Below are 24,641 nucleotides of genomic sequence, written 5' to 3' on the forward strand. Positions count from 1 at the left end.
TTACAAGAAAAAACAATTACACTTGTATTTTGTACAAATTTCTATCGGCTAGATTACGAGTCTTGCGTTATGAGTAAAAAAGCAGCGTTAAGCCTCATAATGCTGCTTTTTTACTTACGCTGGTATTACGAGTCTTGCAGATTTAGGGGCACCGCACACTTTTTTGGCCTTACCGCAAACCAACTTACGCAAATTGCGTATAGTCTTTTTTCTATGGGACTTCCATAGCGCCGGTATTACAAGCTTGTCCTGGGAGGCCAAAATGTGAGCGGTACACCCTATCCCATCAAGATTCGTAACGCATTCTAAAGTCAGTAGTTATGAGTTTTACACTACAAAGCTGTAGCATAAAACTCATAACTAAAGTGCTAAAAAGTACACTAACACCCATAAACTACCTATTAACCCCTAAACTGAGGCCCTCCCGCATAGCAAACACTAAAATAAAATTATTAACCCTAATCTGACGCTCTGGACACCACCACTAGAATAAACATATTAACCCCTAAACCACCGTATTCCCACCTAGCAAACATTAGTTAAATATTATTAACATCTAATCTGCTGTCCCTAACATTGCCGCCACCTACCTACATTTATTATCCCCTAATCTGCTGCCCCCAACGTGGCCGCCACTATACTAAATTTATTAACCCGTAAACCTAAGTCTAACCCTAACCCTAACACCCCCTAACAAATATAATTAAAATAAATCTAAATAAAAACTTACTATTAATAACTAAATAATTCCTATTTAAAATAAATACTTACCTGTAAAATAAACCCTCAGCTAGCTACAATATAACTAATAGTTAGATTGTAACTAGCTTAGGGTTTATTTTTATTTTACAGGCAAGTTTGTATTTATTTTAACTAGGTAGAATAGTTACTAAATAGTTATTAACTATTTACTAACTATCCTAGCTAAAATAAATACAAATTTACCTGTAAATTAAAACCTAACCTAAGTTACACTAACACCTAACACTACACTACAATTCAATAAATGATCTAATTAAATACAATAAAAAAAATTAAATACAATTACCTAAATTACAAAAAAAACCCCACTAAATTACAGAAAATAAAAAACAAATTACAAGATATTTAACTAATTACACTTAATCTAATAGCCCTATCAAAAAAAAAAAAAAAAAAAAAAAAAAAAAAAACCCTAGCCTAAACTAAACTACCAATAGCCCTTAAAAGGGCCTTTTGTGGGGCATTGCCCCAAAGAAATCAGCTCTTTTACCTGAAAAAAAATACAAACAACCCCTCCAACAGTAAAACCTACCACCCACACAACCAACCCCCGAAATAAAACCCTAACTAAAAAAAAATAAGCTCCCCATTGCCCTGGAAAGGGCATTTGGATAAGCCTTGCCCTTAAAAGGGCATTTAGCTCTATTGCGGCCCAAAGCCCTAACCTAAAAATAAAACCCACCCAATAAACCCTTAAAAAAAAACTAACACTAACCCCTGAAAATACACTTACTGTTTTGAAGATCCGACATCCATCCTCAACAAAGCCGGGAGAAATCTTCATCCAAGCTGGGAGAAGTGGTCCTCCAGACGGGCAGAAGTCTTCATCCAGACGGCATCTTCTATCTTCATCCATCCGGCGTGGAGCGGGTCCATCTTCAAGACATCCGATGCGGAGAATCCTCTTGTTCCCACGACTCCCGACGAATGAAGGTTCCTTTAAGTGATGTCATCCAAGATGGCGTCCCTTAGATTCCGATTGGCTGATAGAATTCTATCAGCCAATTGGAATTAAGGTTAAAAAAATCAAAAATTGAACTTCAATCCTATTGGCTGATCCAATCAGCCAATAGGATTGAGCTTGCATTCTATTGGCTGATTGGAACAGCCAATAGAATGCAAGCTCAATCCTATTGGCTGATTGGAGGACCACTTCTCCCGGCTTGGATGAAGATTTCTCCCGGCTTCATTGAGGATGGATGTCGGATCTTCAAAACTGTAAGTGGATCTTCAGGGGTTAGTGTTAGGTTTTTTTAAGGGTTTATTGGGTGGGTTTTATTTTTAGGTTAGGGCTTTGGGAGCGCAATAGAGCTAAATGCCCTTTTAAGGGCAATGCCCATCCAAATTCCCTTTTCAGGGCAATGGGGAGCTTAGGTTTTTTTAGTTAGGGTTTTATTTGGGGGGTTGGTTATGTTGGTGGTGGGTTTTACTGTTGGGGGGGGTTGTTTGTATTTTTTTTTTTCAGGTAAAAGAGCTGATTTCTTTGGGGCAATGCCCCACAACAAGCCCTTTTAAGCGCTATTGGTAGTTTAGTTTAGGCTAGGGTTTTTTTTATTTTGGGGACTTTTTTTATTTTGATAGGGCTATTAGATTAGGTGTAATTAGTTTAAATATCTTGTAATTTGTTTTTTTATTTTCTGTAATTTAGTGGGGGGTTTTGTAATTTAGCTAATTGTATTTCATTTATTTAATTGTATTTAATTTAGGTCATTTATTTAATTGTAGTGTAGTGTTAGGTGTTAGTGTAACTTAGGTTAGGTTTTATTTTACAGGTAAATTTGTAGTTAATTTAGCTAGGTAGTTTGTAAATAGTTAATAACTATTTAGTAACTATTCTACCTAGTTAAAGTAAATACAAACTTGCCTGTAAAATAAAAATAAACCCTAAGCTAGCTACAATGTAACTATTAGTTATATTGTAGCTAGCTTAGGTTTTATTTTATAGGTAAGTATTTATTTTTAAATAGGAATTATTTAGTTATTAATAGTAAGTTTTATTTAGGTTTATTTTAATTATATTTAAGTTAAGGGGTGTTAGCGTTAGACTTAGATTTAGGGATTAATACATTTAGTATAGTGGCGGCAACGTTGGGGGCGGCAGATTAGGGGTTAATAAATGTAGGTAGGTGGTGGCGATGTTAGGGGTGGCAGATTAGGGTTTAATACTATTTAACTAGTGTTTGTGAGGCGGGAGTGCAGCAGTTTAGGGGTTAATATGTTTATTATAGTGGCGGCGATGTCCGGAGCGGCAGATTAGTGGTTAATAAGTATAATGTAGGTGTCTGCGATGTCGGGGGTGGCAGATTAGGGGTTGATAAGTGTAAGAATAGGGGTGTTTAGACTCGGGGTTCATGTTAGGGTGTTAGGTGTAAACATAAATTTAGTTTCCCCATAGGAATCAAATTACGGAGCTTTACGCTGCTTTATGACAGGTGTTAGGCTTTTTTTCAGCCGGCTCTAACCATTGATGTCTATTGGGAAATCGTGCACGAGCACGTACAACCAGCTCACCACTGACTTAAGTAGCGCTGGGATTGGAGTGCGGTATGGAGCTCAATTTTACGCCTTTTGGGGAACAATTTTGTTATGATATTTTATGCACTTTAACAATATTTTTTTCTGAGTTATTTTGCATCAATGGTTCAATTATTTTGCATCATTTTTATGTATGTATTTTTGTAATGTATTCTTCTCCTTCCCATATAAAAATGCAGTTTATAAACCTTAGCTAGAAACCCTGTTTACAGAACTCCACCAGGTACTGACAAGCATTCCTAAAGAATCTCACCAGCCCAGTGAGCGTGATAGAATCAGGGGCCTATGTTTTGGCCTTTGAGTAAACAGGAATAAAGAAGATAAGGAGGACTTTGTGTAAATAATTAGACAGATAAGATAATTAGGTATTCTCTCCCTACAAGATCAGTCCTTTGTATTGGATTCTGGTTTCAGTTAGCAAAAACAGCTATTTCATATACAAAATACCTAAAGGAACAATTTCCCATACATTTGAAACTGGAGCTGGTGTATCAAGTAATTGGAAACACATTAAGGAGAAACCAACATTACAGTGGACTGTCCCTTTAACTCACAAATAAGGATATTTTGAAACTAAATACATTTATTTGTCTCTGCAAACAAACGCCTAGATTACGAGTTCTGTGTTAGCTTTAAAAAGCAGTGTTAGGAGTCCTAACGCTGCTTTTTAACGCCCACTGGTATTACGAGTATGGCAGGTACAGGTGTACCGCTCACTTTTCTTCCGTGACTTTTCGCTACTGCAAATCCCCTTATGTCAATTGCGTATCCTATCTTTTTAATGGGATTTGGCTAACGCCGGTATTACAAGTCTTGGAAGAAGTGAGCGGTACAGACTCTACCTTCAAGACTCCTACCGCATATAAAAGTCAGTAGTTAAGAGTTTTATGGGCTAACGCCGGAACATAAAGCTCTTAACTAAAGTGCTAAAAAGTACACTATCACCCATAAACTACCTATGAACCCCTAAACTGAGGCCCCCCACATCGCAAACACTATAATAAAATTATTTAACCCGTAATCTGCCGACCGGACATCGCTGCCACTATAATAAATGTATTAACCCCTAAATTGATGCAATCCCGCCTTGCAAACACTATAATAAAATTTATTAACCCCTAATCTGCCCCCCCAACGTCGCCGCCACCTACCTACAATTATTAACCCCTAATCTCCCGCCCCCTATGTCGCCGCTACTATAATAAAGTTATTAACCCCTAAACCTAAGTCTAACCCTAACCCTAACACCCCCCTAACTTAAATATAATTGAAATAAAATGAAATAAAATTACTATAATTAAATAAATGAATCCTATTTAAAACTGAATACTTACCTATAAAATAAATCCTAATATAGCTACAATATAACTAATAGTTACATTGTAGCTATTTTAGGATTTATATTTATTTTACAGGCAACTTTGTATTTATTTTAACTAGGTACCATAGCTATTAAATAGTTAATAACTATTTAATAGCTACCTAGTTCAAATAATTACAAAATTACCTGTAAAATAAATCCTAACCTAAGTTACAAATACACCTAATACTACACTATCAATAAATTAATTAAATCAATTGACTACAATTATCTAAACTAAAATACAATTAAATAAACTAAACTATAGTACAAAAAAAATCACCCTTTTAAGGGCTGGCAAAAGAGCTGATTACTTTTTTAATTTATTTTATTATTTTGGGGGGCTTTTTTATTTTATTAGGGGTCTTAGATTAGGTGTAATTAGATTAAAATTCTTGTAATATTTTTTATTTTTTGTAATTTAGTGGGTATTTTTGTACTATTGTTTAGTTTATTTAATTGTATTTTAGTTTAGATAATTGTAGTTAATTGATTTAATGAATTTATTGATAGTGTAGTGTTAGGCGTATTTGTAACTTAGGTTAGGATTTATTTTACAGGTAATTTTGTAATTATTTTAACTAGGTAGCTATTAAATAGCTATTAACTATTTAATAGCTATTGTACTTAGTTAAAATAAATACAAAGTTGCCTGTAAAATAAATATAAATCCTAAAATAGCTACAATGTAACTATTAGTTATATTGTAGCTATCTTATGGTTTATTTTATAGGTGAGTATTTAGTTTTAAATAGGAATAATTTATTTAATTATAGTAATTTTATTTAGATTTCTTTAAATTATATTTAATTTAGGGGGGTGTTAGGGTTAGACTTAGGTTTAGGGGTTAATAACTTTATTATAGTAGCGGCGACATTGGGGGCGGCAGATTAGGGGTTAATAATTTTAGGTAGGTAACGACGATGTTAGGGACGGCAGATTAGGGGTTAATACAATTTATTATAGTGTTTGTGAGGCGGGAGTGCGGTGGTTTAGGGGTTAATTCATTTATTATAGTGGCGGCGATGTCTGGTTGGCAGATCAGGGGTTAATAAGTGTAGGTAGGTGGTGGCGACGTTGGGGGCAGAAGATTCGGGGTTAATAATATAATGTAGGTGTCAGCAATAGCGGGGGCGGCAGATTAGGGGTTAATAAGTGTAAGGTTAGGGGTGTTTAGACTCGGGGTTCATGTTAGGGTGTTACGTGTAGACTTAGAAAGTGTTTCCCCATAGGAAACAATGGGGCTGCGTTAAGAGCTGAACGCTGCTTTTTTGCAGGTGTTAGGTTTTTTTTCAGCCAGCTCAGCCCCATTGTATCCTATGGGGAAATCGGGCACAAGCACGTTTTGCCAGCTTACCGCTACCGTAAGCAACGCTGGTATTACAGGTAGAAGTGGAGCTAAATTTGCTCAACACTCACTTTTCTGAGGCTAACGCAGCCATTCAGAAAACTTGTAATACCAGCGTTGTTTAAAGTAAGCACTGGAAAAAAAAGGAGCGTTAGCCCCGCAAGTATTTACCAACAAAACTCGTAATCTAGGTGATTGTATTCCAATAGGTAAAATGCCATATGTATTGTATTTAAAGGGAAAGTTTAGTCAAAATTAAACTTTCATGATTCAAAGAGGGCATGCATTTTTAAAACTTTCCTATTTACTTTTATAATCAAATTTACTTTGTTCTCTTGATATTCTTTGTTGAAAGCTAAACCTAGCTAGGATCATTTGCTAATTTCTAAGCCCTTGAAGGCCACTTCTTATCTCAGTGCATTTTGACAGTTTTTCATAGTTAGACAGCACTAGTTCATGTGTGCCATATAGATAACACTAATATTGAGTTACTTAGGAGTCAGCACTGATTGGATAAAAGGTGTTTGTAAAAAAGCACAGAGATAAGGGGCAGTCTGCAGAGACTTAGATACAACGTAATCACTGAGTTAAAAAGTATATTAATATAACAGTGTTGGTTATGCAAAACTGGTGAATGTGTAATGGGATTGTTAATCTTTTTAAACAATAACAATTCTGTAGTAGACTGTACTTTTAAGAGAAAAGCACATCATATTTTAAAATCTAGTTATATAATAAACTAGTGTACATACATGTATTAAAAAGCTTTAACACTTTGTCTGTTCGATCAAATGTCTAGTATTTTGGCATAAGTAAATGGCAAATATGTATAGCTGCATTACATAAATATAGTTTACAATGTAAAAAAAAAAATCCAGATGCTCAACAGCATTCACATACATTTACATATTTAATTTGAAAGAATAACATGAGGCATTTTTTTTAATTTTTTTTAAACTAGCTATAATGTAAAAAAAATAAAAATCATTGGGATTTAAAGGGACAATAAAGTAAAAATTAAACTTTCATGATTCATATAGGACATTCAACTTTAAATAATTTACTTTTATCATCAAATTTCCTTAGTTATCTTTGTATTCTTTGTTAAAGGCTAAACTAAGCCCTTGGAAGGCACGTGTGCCATTTAGATTACATTGTGCTCTCTCCCGTATAGTTATTTATGAGTCAGCACTTATTGCTTGAAATGCAAGTTTGTAAAAAACACTGAGATAAGAAGGCAGTCTGCAGAGGCTGATGTTAGTTATGCAAAACTGAGGAATAGCTAATAAAGGGATTATCTATTTTTAAAAAAAATAAAAAGTTTAAGTAGACCCAATGGGGCCGATTTATCAAGCTCCATACGGAGCTTGATGCCCCTTGTTTCCGGAGAGCCTTCAGGCTCGCCGGAAACAGAAGTTATGAAGCAGCGGTCTAAAGACCGCTGCTTCATAACTTGTCCACCTGCTCTGAGGCCGTGGACAGAAATCAATCTGATCAAATACGATCGGGTTGATTGACACTCCCTGCCTCAAATCTGCAGGGGGCGGCATTGCACCAGCAGTTCTTGTGAACTGCTGGTGCAGTGATAAATATATCGATGTGCGGCGGACATGATATGCTACATCATATCATGTCTGCTCACACTATGATAAATTGGCCCCTATAACTACACCACTTTTTTTTTTTTTTTTTTAAAATCAAAGTTTTTTATTTAAGGTATTTAGAAGTACATGATATATGGCAGTACAATAGGTGCATCATCTAAATAACAGAAAAAGAGAAAATAATAGACAACAATCTTCAATATACAATACGCCTCAAAAATATTTCACCTGAATTCCAAGACATTTCAGAAATTAAATGAACTCATATGGCATATCATGACATGAATAATTACTACAATAGTCACTACTAATACAAGAGTGATAAACCAATTTGATACCTTAAAGTTTTTGTGTTTTCCAAATTACTGATGTACTTCTTTAAAAAACAAATAAGCTGCCTATTAGAAAGATACTTTAAACTGGAATATTTAGAGTAATGACATACTATATGAAAAGTACAGTGCTTACAACATCAGGAAACTATCTTAACTAAGAAGTTCTAACCTTTAACAACTTGAGTAACAAGTTTCCTCATATGACATAAAAGGTAGCTCTTGTACCTAAGAAAATATATGGTATAAAAAAGGAAAGTTAGCATGGCATACTATATGAAATCTGTTCTTTGCATAGGATGTGAGGAGGGGCTACCCAATTACACAGATGACATAAGGACTCTTACACACCATCCATCTATCTAGATGGTATCCTAACATCTGGAGAGTTTAAAATGAACATAAAGGTTAACTTGCATAAAAACAATTGGGGATAGGTTGGCTCCAACCAAGGTGAGATAAAGATAAGCGATGCTGGCATACTCATATCAGAATAATATATAAGAAGGGAATTAGACTATCATTGTGCACCAAAGACTTGTAACTGCAGCCAATCTCCGGGCATTCAGATCTCTCTAAAGATACCCCTTCAGTAAAACAAAAAAGGTCATCATGCCAAGCCAAATACAGTCCTAATCTCACTGATACTATATCTCATCCCTTGCGCCACGTTAACAGTAATTAATTGTAAAACATCACCATGTGGAAGTTTATCAGGGAACTAATAGATATATACAGAAAATTATTTTGGGAGGTCCATAACTAATATGCCTCATACATTAGGCAGGTCTAAGGTACTATAGCAAAGGATGAACTATTGTCCCTACAGCTTATTACTGAATAGGTATATACAGAAAATTATTTTTGGGAGGCCTATAATTAATATGCCTTGCATATTAGGCAGGACTAAGGTATTATAGCAAAGGATAAAATATTGTCCCTGCAGCTTATTGCAGACAGACTGGTACTAAATATAAGCTATATAAATCTTGGATCTAATAGGTATAGTACCCATTTCCAGATGTCAATAGACGCCATCTAACTCAGCCCCTACTCTTATATTTAAATATATATAATGTATTTATATTTACGTATATATTCCAAAAGCTAAGGGAAGTCTACAAACATTATTTCAAGTAAACCCAATCACATAAGCATAGTTGCTCCTTACCTACAGACCATATACCCTAAAGGTGTGATTAAGTAAAAGATAATAGGTGACTTAGACATTTACATAGTTAAAAAACAAAACAAAAAAAACAATATTAATAATATCATAGCATTTGCATACAGTGGACCCCAAACATAAAGTTGTATAAAAACATTTAAGAGTAATATAACTATGGGTGTAACCGAAAATAAGTACCTTTATATCTATGAGCATAAGTCTTAGTATAGTGTTCAAAAGTCCCAGTCATCCAACAACCTGGTACGGGGGTAAGGAAGCAGGGCCTCATCTGTATGTCATCCAGAATTAGCCCACTCCTACTTTTATGCGAAATTTAGGGGATAAATTATATTCTATTTGAATTGCTCTCCAACCTGGAACATAGACCCCTAGTCCAGCACTAACTCTGAGATGACGTCTAAGGGGTGAATAGAGTAGTGACCGGACCGCTGTATCTCCAGAGGCACACGCACTTGCAAATTGCATAGCTGACTCAAAGCGCAACTGCTTTCTCGGCAAAAACTCCTCACCTTCATTGCTCTTCACATTGCTGGCCGATAAGGTCAGCGCTGCTGGCTGCGCATATATTGCCGAAAGGCTCCTTTTCTGGATGTCAGTGTCGTCCTCATTACCCCTGCAGGGACCGGCCGCATCCCCTCCCAGGGGGACCGAGGATACCAAGGAGCAGTCTGTGCATAGGTTCTCATACTTTTGGCCCCTGAAAGCTTGAAGATGAGGCGTTAGGTCAGGTCTGTGCAACGCTGTGCTTGTGTATGGGCTTGTTAGATTATCAGTCCATTCCTCCACTCCACCCACCACACCGTATCTCTGCGCCTTAGAAAGCAGACTCTCCGGTCGTGTAGCTTGGCATTCAGCCCTCAGATTCATAAACCTGCAATCAATTAAGCGTTCCAATGCTTCTAGCGTAGATAGAATCGCAGCACAGGAGTCCTCCATAGTGACAGCTTTATGCGTTGTTATGGCTAGTTTAGCAAAAAGTAGCAGATGAATACTGCACTACTCGAGTAAAGTGCGTACTCGAGGAGGGGGGTGATGTTTGCGTATGATGAAAGTGTGGCCTACCCACCAGGTCCTTACCGTGAAGACCTAGTATAAGATATCCTGCATATTAAAGCATCTTTCAGCTCCTTGTCTTCTCCAGTGTGTGCTCTTTAGTTTCCAATGTAAGAAGTCCAATTTGAGAGAATAAATTCGATAAATATTTATATGAGTTTGAAGAGCTCCATAAGATTGCTTCTGATCATGGCCGTCTCCAAGCCACGCCCCCAACTACACCACTTTTTGATTTTAGTTTTGAAATGGTTTATTTTTTATCAAACAGCACAACGAACAGTTGAGCAAAAGTTAGAGTGATATGTAATTTAAAAGCTTATTAAGTATAGTAGATTCTTTTTCTGTAGTTTGCCTCTAAAGTGTGTTTTTACCTCTTCCCTAAAGGTGTTTAAATTACACTTTATCAAGTATACTGGGATTTCTTGAGATGTTCTCTGTTCATGGGGCAAGGCTACAAAGTGGGTAAAATGCACTGCTGCTTTTTTAGCTTTACCAGCTTCACCCGCCTCTATGGTAGCATAAGATTTTTTTAAATAATGGAGCAATAACTGATCAGATTGAAGAGATAAATGATATTTTGTGAAAGCGCTGCATAAAATAACATAGCAATTGGTAAAACTTAAGAACCCTTTTAGGCTCATGAAGTTTTCACTAAAAGTAAGCTTCTTGCGTGTCGGGTAGCCCTCATATTACAAATTGAAAGTAAAACGTTTTTGCTCACGCGCTAACCCGATGCGTGTAAAAAGTCAAACTTTGAATATTGCAATCACTTTAACGTGTCCTCCCATAGACGTCAATGAAGCAAGAAAAGTGGGGAAAAAAGCATCATCTTGCAAAAACCTGATCGCATATTTTAAGGTGCTCTAACCCGACATGAAAATATTAATATTTCACATTCCAATGTTCTTCACATAGCAGAATATTTCTATTTTTTCATAAATACACATTTCTACATATATCTGAAAATATATATATCTTTATCATATACTGTATATAGGTATAGATATATACAGATATATGTTTATAGAAATATCTATTTTAAAATACATAGAACATATTCTACTATGTCCAGGACATTGTAATGTGAAATGTTTACAGTAAATACACAGTATAACACGTTATTAAATATCAATATTGCATAAATATGCTTTGACATGTTTTTATCTTCTTAACTGCAAAGGGCTCTAATGCACTAATATATATATATATATATATATATATATATATATATATATATATATATATATATATATATATATATATATATATATATATATATATATATGTACATATAAAGACATAAATACTTATGTACAAACATACAGTGTATATATATATATATATATATATATATATATACACACACACACATATATACATATTTAGACATGTATATGAACGTATCTCTTTGTTAAAGACATTTTCCTGCCTAGGACCACATATCTTTGAGCCATTGTAACTTTTTTGTGCAATTTGTTTTTTAAATATTTTTTATTAGATAGTGTTATTATAAGTGTAACTGTACATTGTAATATATTTTTTAATTTGTTTTGTACAAATTATTGTTTCACAAAACAGTTGACCAGAGCTCTAAGGTTGTGGTAATCATTATAGCATAAATTGTGATCGCACGTATGTGTTCGCGTTTACTTTCAACTTGAAATACGAGCGCTAAACTCGATGTGCTCAAACACCCGTGATAAACCCTTTTCGCTCCTACGTAACTGTTAGTGCACCTCTCATAATTTGGCCCTATATCATTTGCCCTTTATCCTCTTTTTAATAATAGCTTTCATACACCTTGATTACGAGTTTTGTGTTGCGGCTTTTAACGCTGAAAAATTCCAGCGTAATGGCAGTAACACATATTTCAAGTCGTGTCGGTATAGCTATACAGATAAGAAGAAAAACATCCAAACGAGGCTCCAGCATTAAAGTTAGCTATGCCGCAAGCATTTTAGCCTGTAACGCAATGTCAATCCCGCACTCAAAATAATTACATTTTTGTGTGGGATTTCCATAGCGCCAGTATTACAGGTTGTTCGGTGATGCTGAAAAGCTTGCATTACAACCTATACCGACACAATCCATACCGCCATCTGAGAGCAGTAGTTATGAGTTTTGTTTAAAAAAAAGTTTCACAAAACTCATAACTAAATACCCATAAACTACCTATTAACCTCTAAACCACCATCCTCCCGCATCACAAACACTATATTAAAGCTATTAACCCCTAATCTGCTGCCCACCTACATTGCTACTATTAAATAAAGTGATTAACCCCTAATCTGCTGTCCACCCATATCGCCAACACTATTTAAATATATTAACCCCTATTCCCCCGCACCCCAACATCACTGCCACTATAATAAAGTTAGTAACCCCTATTCCGCAGCTCCCCGATATCGCCGCCACTAAATAAACCTATTAACCCCTAAACCTTTGTCCTCCCACATCTCTGCCACTAAATAAACCTATAAACCCCTAAACCGTCAGCCCCCCACATCGCAAAACACCAAATTAGACTATTAAACCCCAAACCTAACACCCCCCTTACTTTAAATTAAAATTATAATATAACTATATTTAAATAAATAAAAATTTACCTGTAAAATAAAAATAAACCTAACATTAAACTATAAATTAACCTAACATAACTATTCTAATAAAATAAAAAAATACTACCAATTAAAAAATCTAAATTACAAATTTAAAAAAATCTAACACTACGGAAAAAAAAATCAAAAATTACAAAAAAAATAAACACTAAATTACAAAAAATAAAAAACACTAAGCTTACAAAAAATAATTAACAAAATTATCAAAAATAAAAACAATTACACTTAATCTAATAGCCCTATAAAAATAAAAGCCCCCCCCCAAATAAAAATACTCCCTAACCTACAATAAACTACCAATAGCCCTTAAAATGGCCTTTTGTAGGCCATTGCCCTAAGTTAAACAGCTTTTACCTGTAAAAAAATATGAAGTCCCCCCAACAGTAAACCCCACCACCCAACCAACCCCCCAAAATAAAAAAATAAAAAAATCCTAATCCTAAAATACCCATTGCCCCTAAAGTGGCATTTGTATGGGCATTGCCCTTAAAATGGCATTCAGCTCTTTTTTTTTACTGCCCTTAAAAGGGCATTCAGTTATTTTACAATTCACCAAATCTCTAATCTAAAAAAAAAAAAAACCCAAAAAACTAATGCTAACCCCATTAAATCTACTCAAGTTTCCTGAAGTCCGGACATCCATCTTCATCCAGGCGGCGAGAAGTCTTCATCTAGGCAGGAAAACCTTCATCCATCTCAGGGACAGCTCCTATCCTGTAAGCCAATCCCAGGAACCTTGAGTAGATTTAATGGGGTTAGTATTAGTTGTTTTTTTTTTTTTTTTTGTTTGTTTTTTGATTAGGGCTTTGGGCAATTGTAAAAGAGCTGAATGCCCTTAAAAGGGCAGTGAAAAAGAGCTGAATGCCCTTTTAAAGGCAATGCCCATACAAATGCCCCTTTAGGGGCAATAAGTAGCTTAGTTTTTTTAGAGTTAGTTTTTTTTATTTTGCACGGTTGGTTGGGTAGTGGGGGGACTTTGTATTTTTTTACAGGTAAAAGATCTGTTTAACTTAAAGTTTTCTTTATTTAAATATAGTTATATTGTAATTTTAATTTAAAGTTAGAGGGCTGTTAGGTTTAGGGGTTAATAGTTTAAATTAATGTTTTACGATGTGGGGGGCTGGTGGATTAGGGTTTAATAGGCTTATTTAGTGGCGGCGATGTGGGGCGCCAGAGGTTTAGGGGTTAATAGGCTATTTAGTAGCAGCGATATGGGAGGCGAGAGGTTTAGGGGTTAATCATTTTATTTAGTGGCAGCAATGTTGGGGAGTGGTGGTTTTGGGGTTAATAGGTTTATTTAGTGGCGGAGATGTGGAAGGCCGGAGGTTTAGGGGTTAATAACTTTATTATAATGGCAGCGATGTCGGGGAGCATCAGATTAGGGGTTAATAGCTCTTATTAGTGTCGGCGATGTCGGGGGCGCCAGTTTAGGGATTAATAACTTTATTTAGGTGTCGGCGATGTCGGGGCGGCGGATTAGGGTTGTTTAGACTTAGGGTTTATGTTAGGGTGTTAGGTTTAAACGTACCTTTTTTTTCCCCATAGACATCAATTGGGTTGCATTACGGTGATCGCCATTCTGCACTTCAGGTGTTAGTTTTTTTTTAACATTCTCTTCCCATTGATGTCTATAGGGGAAAGCATACACGAGCATGTCAAATCAGCCCTTCGCTTTTGTGCGGTATGGAGCTTAACGCCACCATTTTGCACGCACAAGGAAGCTTTTCAGTAACTCGTAATAGCAGCGCTATGGAGAGGGAAATATTGCAACTTTTTGGTGTTAGTTTCGCATCCTGTTTAGCGCAAAACTCGTAATCTCTGTGAATATTACTACATTCTTTTGTTTCTGCATGCTCTAGAATTAGAACATCTTACATGGATCAAATTATACAAAATTTAAACAAAGAAAAAAAGTGTTTAGACCTATTCAATTATATTGTTAAGTATTTTTGTTTGTAATTCAGACAAAACACAGTGACCCCCCCCCCCCCCCCCCATCGTGATGAGTGGGCAAAATCTCACTGCACAAGAACTCCCTCACCCTTAAGGAGGCAGAGAGGTTATGTAGCTGTGGTCTAAGGCTCATGCGAGCCTGCTAAGCTGGGGCTCGAAAGTTGCATTTGTAGTTTCATAAATAGAGCCAGTTGAGATAAGAGGTTTATAAATTCTTTGATTTTAAAAATGTGCAAACACCAAAATCAATTAATCTCTTAACTGTTTATTGGTTGCTGGGTCAGTATTTTTAATGGAAGATGAAAAATCAGGAAAAAGAAAGGAAATATTCCATAACTGATTTAATCAAGTTCAGTAACCATATTAAAGGGACATTCCAGCTAAGATTGGAACCCACATGGATGTATTTCAGTGTTGCATGTTACTATTTTTGTATTATACATGTATTAGCAAAAATGCTTCTAATAAAAGCTAAAGCTGTTTCAAAAGTGTATTTAAGTATGCACCGTGCACCAGCATTTTAAACACAGCACTCGCTCAGCGAGCCTAAGGTGTTTATACCATCTAGTAACAACTCAATACTGAACACATGTAATTAAACTATTTCTTAAAACAAATTTAGCTATATATTGCACTTTGGCTTAGTGCACCTTCAAATTATCACTAAAGCAAAAGCCAAAACTGAATTTTGGAGCAAGCCTTTTAGAAATCTGGGTCATTGAGGAAGTTACGTTGTGAAGACGAAACATGTTTGACCTCATACACTTCCACTTCCCTCTGATTACAAATTGATGCTGCTGTTTTTAATTGCTGGAAGGAATAAAGGCTATATCTTTTTACTTACCGGAGTCTGCTGTATCCTTTCTTGGAGTGCTGGAGGAACGTTGTTGATCTTTTAGAAATCTATGAGGTGAGGCAGTTAGCACCGCCATGCTATCCAAAGTCCATATGTTAGCATGTCTGACTTTCACTTGAGCGCAACCATTTTACTTGTAATATAAGCACAAGAATAAGAGCGCATTAATTTAACTGGAGGGGTTTTAACACTCAACAGCTCTAATATTTTTGTGCTCCACTTGTAATCTATGCTATTGTTATCTTTTTGTGTAAAGAACTCCATACACATTTTCTTCTACTTGTTTAACACAATTTAACCCTTTCAGCATTTACTTTATTAAGACCTTTGTATAAGTATACCACAAACAAAAATGCATATATATACTTCATAGATATTGCATACATGCATATATTTTTTGTTAACGTGCCTCATCAAGCCAATAAATAGATGAGTTGTTTACATAATAGTTCAAAGAGATGTATGAGAACATCCACAGCATTACAGCAAATGTGTAACACAGAAACAAATATGCATAAAAATAATAACTGTTCTCTGTATGTCATAGGTTTCATAAACAACTGGATTTATTAAACCTTTGGCTGCCACTCATCAAGCAATTATAGCCAGGATATAAGACTATCATTGCCAAATAATTGCTGCATGTTTTCAATCCTTACAACTTCTGACACATACGTGTAATGCTATATTGCTCATATTGGGCTAGAGGGGCAAATTTGGCCGTTTACGAGCGCACCTTATATAACCAGCCATTACAAGTGACTGTTTAATGCTCCAGTGAGGTCACGGGAGCACTTTGCGCTTAGCGCAATTAACCAGAAGTCAGACCTCTGGTTAATTAAACAAATGTGCCTCAATTGCCCCCAAAATAAAGTGTACAGTAGTTAACTTTCAAAAATAAGGATGAGCATTTTTAATAAAAAAACAAAACATAACTGCACAAAGCAGTTATAAGGGGTCAAAGGGAAGGGATGTGGGGTGATTGGGAAAAAAAACAACAACACTTAAAGTGCCTTTACATTGAGGTGAATGGGGACTGTGTTTATTCTGTGAATATATATGTAAATGATTATTCACATATATATTTATGTGTTAATGTGTATATACACATATAAACACATAAATATATATGAATATATTAATATACAGTACATATATATTTTTATTTTGTGCCCAAGGCTGCGTGGATTGCCCCCTGAGCTGCGCTAGGTGCTTTACTGTGTCTAACGGCATGAGAATGAAGTCGCGTTTGCATTGCGCCTAACTTGTAATACCAACACTCATATTACTGAGTGGAGCGCAAATATCACGTTTGGGAAGGTGCAATTTTGAGCTTCACTTGGAATCTAGACCATTGTATTAGAATTATGGAGGTGTTTTAGCACATTCATTAAAATGAATAAATTATTATCAATACATAAGTTATTTATTTTAGTTTGTTGTCTAAATTCATATTGACGTATCATTGTGAGTAACTTGTACTTTGAGTCACGAATCATTTATTGCATATTTTTATTTAGTCAATATTTAATTGTCATTTTATTCATTATACTTTTTTCTTCACTTTCTAGTATGTTTCACTTTCTAGCACTTTTTTTTTTTTATTTATTGTTTATTTTATTGTTTTGAACCAATTAACTATTGATATATATTCTTCACTACTTTTGTATACTTAGATACATATACACATATATACACTTTTATATGTATATATATATATATATATATATATATACATGCATATTTATATATTATAATCACGTGACATTTAATCGGCGCACCCTTTGGATTTCAGCATCCTCTTGTGCTGTTGTTGTTATAAAATGAATAAATGTTGGCTGCATTTGTTCATTGAAAACAATTAGATCACACTTTCCAGAAAAATAAGAAAGCAGCTAAAAGAAGAAGTGTAGAGATTACCTCTTATGCCACGTCTCCTTGTGCACAGGAGTGTTAGATAAATCTTATAAAAAAAAGGGTAACAAGAACATACTCTTATCTAGCCCTTTATTAAAACATAATAGTTAAAGGTACACTGACTGAACCCAATTTTTTTCTATCATGATTCAGATAGAACATGTAATTTTAAGCAACTTTCTAATTTACTCCTATTATCAAATTCTTTTCATTATCTTGGAATGTTTATTTGAAATGCAAGACTGTAAGTTTAGATGTCGGCCCATTTTTGGTGAACACACTGTGTTGTTCTTGCTGATTGGTGGGTAAATTCACCTACCAATAAACAAGTTCTTTCCATGGTCCAGAACCAAAAAAATAGCTTAGATGCCTTCTTTTTCAAATAAAGAAATAGCTTAGATGCCTTCTTTTTCAAATAAAGAAAGCAAGAGAAAGAAGAAAAATTGATAATAGGAGTAAATTAGAAAGTTGTTTAAAATTGCATGCTCTATCTGAATCACGAAAGAAAAAATGTGGGTTCAGTGTCCCTTTAAGCTTGGTGGAGAAAGCATCCCATTAAACTCCATAGGAAAACAATATAGTCCCTAAACATAGGTTAAAAAGTAAAATATAGATGGACAAATTTATCTCGCTGCAACTATTGAGATTATTAAGGGACTGTATCCAAGCCTTGATGCCTCTTAGTGATTTTCAGTGCACTTTGGGACTTTTTGATCATTTGCTTGTCTATGAATATTTTTCTTGTTTGCCGTATGATATAATATGTTGTTAACCTACAGTATGTGTAGGGAGTATATTGTTTTTCTATGGAGTGTCATGGGATGCTTTCTCCACCAAGCTTAACTATAATGTTTTAATAAATAGCTAAGTGCTGGATAAGAGTATGTTCTTGTTTCTCTTTTTTTCATTTATATATATATTTATAGGTTTGAAATCCATTCATCCAGAACAGAGCACTGCACTAACTGGATTTTCATTGAAATAAAATGTCCTTTATTAGATACAAAATTTAAGATATGAACATCCACACATGGATTGGTGAGTGCATTCCTTTTGGATATTGATATATATATATATATATATATATATATATATATATATATATATATATATATATATATATATATATATATATATATATATATATATATATATATATATATATATACAGTATATATATATATATATATATATATATATTATCTCACAAAAGTGAGTATACCCCTCACATTTTCGTAAATATTTTATTATATCTTTTCATGTGACAACAGTGAAGAAATGACACTTTGCTACAATGTAAAGTAGTGAGTGAACAGCATTTATAACAGTGTAAATTTGCTGTTCCCTCAAAATAACTCAACACGCAGCCATTAATGTCTAAACCGTTGGCAACAAAAGTGAGTACACCCCTAAGTGGAAATGTCCAAATTGGGCCCAATTAGCCATTTTTCCTCCTCGATGTCATGTGACTCAGTAGTGTTATAAAATCTCAGGTGTTAATGGGGAGCAGGTGTGTTAAATTTGGTGTTATCGCTCTCACACTCTCTCATACTGGTCATTGGAAGTTTAACATGGCACCTCATGGCAAAGAACTCTCTGAGGATCTGAAAAAAAGAATTGTTGCTCTTCATAAAGATGGCCTATGCTATAAGAAGATTGCCAAGACCCTGAAACTGAGCTGCAGCATGGTGGGCAAGACCATACAGCGGTTTCAAAGGACAGATTCCACTCAGAACAGGCCTCGCCATGGTCAACCAAAGAAGTTGAGTGCACATGCTCAGCGTCATATCCAGAAGTTGTCTTTGGGAAATATACATATTAGTGCTGCCAGCATTGCTGAAGAGGTTGAAGGGGTGGGGGGGTCAGCCTGTCAGTGCTCAGACCATACATCGCACACTGCATCAAATTGGTCTGCATGGCTATCGTACTAGGGAGCTACAGTTCATTGAGAGAACCATGAATGCCAACATGTACTGTGACATACTGAAGCAGAGCATGATCCCCTCCCTTCGGAGACTGGGCCGCAGGGCAGTATCCAACATGATAACGACCCCAAACACACCTCCAAGATGACCACTGCCTTGCTAAAGAAGCTGAGGGTAAAGGTGATTGACTGGCCAAGCATGTCTCCAGACCTAAACCCTATTGAGCATCTGTGGGGCATCCTCAAATGAAAGGTGTGGGGAGCGCTAGTTCTCTAACATCCACCAGCTCTGTGATGTTCTCATGGAGGCGTGGAAGAGGACTCCAGTGGCAACCTGTAAAGCTCTGGTGAACTCCATGCCCAAGAGGGCTAAGGCAGTGCTTGAAAATTATGGTAGCCACACACAATAGGGGAAAGTATGTCTCTTTGCAGATGATACAAAAATTTGCAACAGAGTGGATGTTCCAGGGGGGGTAGACAAAATGAGAAGTGATATACAACAATTGGAGGATTGGACAAATGACTGGGATCTAAAGTTTAACACAGCAAAGTGTAAAATAATGCATTTAGGGAAGAAAAATCCAAATGTTAATTACAGACTCAATGACACTTTACTGACTGTTACAGACGAGGAACAGGACTTGGGAATTATTATTTCAGATGATTTAAAACTTAGTAAACAATGTAGTAATGCAGCAAGTAAGGCTAGCAGAATGCTTGGATGTATTGGTAGAGGTATTTGCAGCAGAAATAGAAAGGTTCTTATGCGACTTTATAGATCATTAGTTAGGCCTCATCTTGAGTATTGTGTGCAGTTCTGGGGGCCATATCTTCAGAAGGATATTAACAAACTTGAATCTGTGCAAAGGAGGGCTACCAAAATGGTACATGGTCTAAAAAATAAAACTTACCAGGACAGGCTCAATGACCTAAATATGTATAGCTTAGAGGAGAGAAGGGAAAGAGGTGATATGATAGCAACTTTCAAGTACATTAAAGGGTTTAGTAAAACTGAGGCTGTGGGTATTTTACATAAAATGGAAAATTCAAGAACAAGGGATCATGAGCTCAAGCTAAAGGGTAGTAGATTCAGGAGTAATTTGAGGAAGCACTTCTTTACAGAAAGAGTGATTGATTTATGGAATAAACTTCCTCAAGAGGTAGTAGCAACAAACACTGTGGGGGACTTTAAAAATGCATGGGACAAGCATAGGGCTATCCTACAAACTAGATAAGTTTATACTGTTAGGTAAGGTCGGGCAGACTTGCTGGGCCTATGGCTCTTATCTGCCGTCAATATCTATGTTTCTATGTTTCTATATAATAAAATATTTACAAAAATGTGAGGGGTGTACTCACTTTTGTGAGATACTGTGTATATATATATATAAATATATAGTAAAGCAGTTATGGATCCCACGGACGGACTCCGTGTTGCAGCAAGGACCCAAATGAAGCAGGCACACAGGTTTTTTCAAAAACACTCCGGTTTATTGGCAAAGTTGATTACCAAACGTTTCGGCTCACACACGAGCCTTTGTCAATGGTGTACAAAACCAAATGTGAAAAACTAGAACACAAACTAACCTTAAATACCCACCCAGCCCAAGTAATAGACTAATCAGAGAGTGTAACCGCGGCACACCCACTCACACAGACCTAAACAGCTTATTGCCGGGCTCAATGTGGGCGTCACGTGACGTCATCACGTTACCGCCGTCCTGTGTGTAACCACGGAAACATGCGTAACCATGGAGACAAAGCATACACAAATGTACTGTGCGGGTGCGCTGGCGGGTAAGCCTCTGATGGGAAACATTATATCAATTAATCAAACAGTGATCTGAATACCCCTATATACAAATACAATAAAGGAATAGGTATCTATCTATATGCAACATTGAGACAAACCTAATATGTAGCTTATAAAGTGAATAGCGCTACCGAAACCCAAAGTATCAAAAACTAATAACACAGCCCTCTATACTCATGGTATCAAGGCATGTGGGGAGGTAGCAGGTGAGGGCATGAAAAACAATCTCAAGCCCCCTGGATATTTAAGCAGGTATACATTGCATCATGCCAGAGGAGTAGGTAGAAATTAAGTCCTGGATGACTCCCAATCCTTCACATCTCATTTGTGTTTATACCAACAGCCAAAGTCTATGTTGACATTCAGGCCTCGAGGGGCAACTGTGTCCAGTGTGAAGATCCAACGGGATTCCATTCTTAATAGTGCCAGTCCTCTGTCACCACCACGTCTGTTGTGGGGCACATGGTCAATCAGCATCACTTGCAAAGAGGAAACAGAGTGTCCTGCAGTTGCAAAATGTCGCGCAACCGGTTGTTCTGATCGACCTTTTTCTATTGCTTGACGAATTGCTGTTTTATGGTTAGCCAAACGTTCTTTGAACGCTGTCACTGTTTTGCCTATGTAGAATTTGGAACATGGGCAAATAATGGCATACACCACATATTCCGATGTGCAGGATAATCGATGTCTTATTTTGTATCTTTTGTTGTTATGGGGATGTTGAAATGATGTCCCAGCAATGAGATTATTGCAAGTGACACAACTGCCACATTTGTAACATCCTGGTTTCCCTCTTGTGAGCCATGTCTGTTTTTCATAGCAGTGTGTGGGATCACTGAGTACTAGTAGATCCCTGAGGTTACTTGCTCGCTTGTATACCACCCGGGGTACCGGAGCATCCACAAAAGGTAGACTAGTGTCCTTGGAGAGCATCATCCAATTCTTCCTTATCACATTCTGAAGCATCCCTGATCCCGGAGTGTAAGTAGTTACAAAGTTCATCCGTTTAGGTTGTTCCGTTACTGTCCGTTTCGGGATAGTGTCATTCTGGGTGAGCTGTATTGCTTCACTCTTTTGTTGATCTATTAGCATAGGTGGATATCCTCTGCTCAGAAATTTTTGTGACATTTCTTCAAGCTGTCTCTCTTTTCGGGAGTCATCCGTGTTGTTCCGGACGACCCGCAGGAGTTGTGAGGAGCTAACACCATCTCTCTGGAATCTAGGGTGGAAACTCTGGTAATGGAGTATAGAATTCTTATCAGTGGGTTTATTGAACAAGGTGGTGTGCAATTTATCACCATTAGGTGTTATTACTCTGAAAATTTCCAGGTCAAGAAAATGAATCTGATTGTTATTATGTTCCATTTTAAATTTAATCGTGGAGTTAAGGGTGTTTAATCCTTCAACCCACTCAATAAGTTTTTCAGGCGTATCACCCCAAATCAAGAAGACATCATCTATGTATCTGCGATACATTTTGATGGGGTTCTGCCTGGAGAATATATTGTATTTTTCATACATCGCCATATAAATGTTAGCATACGATGGGGCCATATTTGACCCCATCGCAGTGCCCATAACTTGCAAGAAGTACTCGTTTTCAAATCGAAAATAGTTTTTCTCCAGGCAGAACTCCATCAGATGCAGCAGAAATTCCACAGGTGGACCAGTATATATTGGGTTGTCAATCAGGATTTGTCGTACCATGTTGATACCATGCCCATGAGGTATCACCGTGTATAAACTTACTACGTCCATAGTAACTAGAGTGTCAGTAGGGGCCAGACTATCAAAGTCTTTCAGTAGTTTAATGAGTTCAGAGGAATCTCTGAGATGGGACTGAGTGTTTTGAACCACTGGTTGTAGGTAGAAATCAATGAATTCTGCTAAGGGTTGCATCAATGATCCCCTGGCAGACACAATAGGTCTGCCGGGGGGATCTTCGAGGGACTTATGGATTTTGGGCAGTAAATATAGTATTGGGCAGATTGGATGATCAACTGAAAGAAAGCCCAACACATCATCATCAATTACCCCAGCTTGATGTGCCAAGCCCAAGAATTCATCAATTTCTCTTTTAAAAGTTTTGGTAGGATTAGATTGTAGTTTGCGGTAGGTATTATGGTCACGTAGTTGTTTAAAAGCCTCACCTCTATACTGTACATAGTCGAGTATCACTGTGGCCCCACCCTTATCCGCTGGCCTTATGACTATGTCTTTGTCAGTGGACAGAAACTTAATTGCCCGTCTTTCAGCACTTGTAATATTGTCTCTTGGTAGAGGCATATCTTTGTGTAGTTCAGTAAGGGTGGTTGTACAGATATGGTGGAATGTTTTTATTGACGAATGTGTGTTAGTCGGTTCAAAGGTGCTGCTTGCTTTAAATTGTTTAGGGGTCTGATTCTCCTTATCTTTAAAGAAGTCTTTAAGCTTCAACTGCCGTTGGAATCTACCCATGTCTACCATCAAATCAAAAAGGTCACAGTGGGGGGTGGGTACAAAGGACAATCCTCTATTAAGGATTCTTAATTCGTCACCTGTAAGAGGTCGTTTACTTAAATTATAAATTATTGTATCTTTTTCTGTCGTGGCTGGTTTTTTCGTTTTGCCCCGCCCCCTCCTGATGCTGCCGCCTCGGGGCCTACGGCTAAAGGGGGTTTCTGTGCAGATCTTGTGAGTACCCCACTTGCAGTGCTGTTAGTAGTGTTCTGAGTTTCACCTTCTGAGGAGTCCCCCCCACTACTGTCTACTGTGGTGAGATTAATTCGTCTGTTCTTGTTAAAAGGTGTTCTCCTACGTCCACCCCAAGTGGAGTCCTTCCCAAATAACCAGCTGTATACTTTTTTCTCTCTATAGTCGTTCTCAACCGTGACAAATTTTTTGTTCTTAAATGTTAGTAAGTCCTGTTTGTATTTTTCTACTTGTGTTCTTAATTTAGTGATCCAGTCTGTTGAACTGTCAGATGTAAGTACAGTTAATAAGGTGTCTTTAACAGTGTCAATTTCTTTTTTAATATTAACTTTTAGTCTAGTGACCTCCTCAATGACTAATAACATCAGATCATGTGAGCATTTACTTAAAATTCCACACCACCTTCTGCAAAACTCTATGTTGTTCCTGCCTAGGGTGGGGATATTCTTTACTCGAAATCCCCTGGGAATAAATTTCAATTTATGATACTTAGATAAGTAAACAGCATGAAGGTGAAAGTCTACCTCTTTCCTTTCAAGATATAGTAGTTTGTGATAGATATTGTTTGGTGTCTCACCTTTTGTCTCCTCCAACTCCTGCAGGTCTGCCTCACAACGGATGCGAGCCGCATCTGCTTCCGTAAAAGCAAAGTCCTCTATATTGCTATAAGGATCCTCAATGTTGGT

The sequence above is a fragment of the Bombina bombina genome, chromosome 3 (assembly GCF_027579735.1).
Source record: "Bombina bombina isolate aBomBom1 chromosome 3, aBomBom1.pri, whole genome shotgun sequence".
NCBI lineage: Eukaryota > Metazoa > Chordata > Amphibia > Anura > Bombinatoridae > Bombina > Bombina bombina.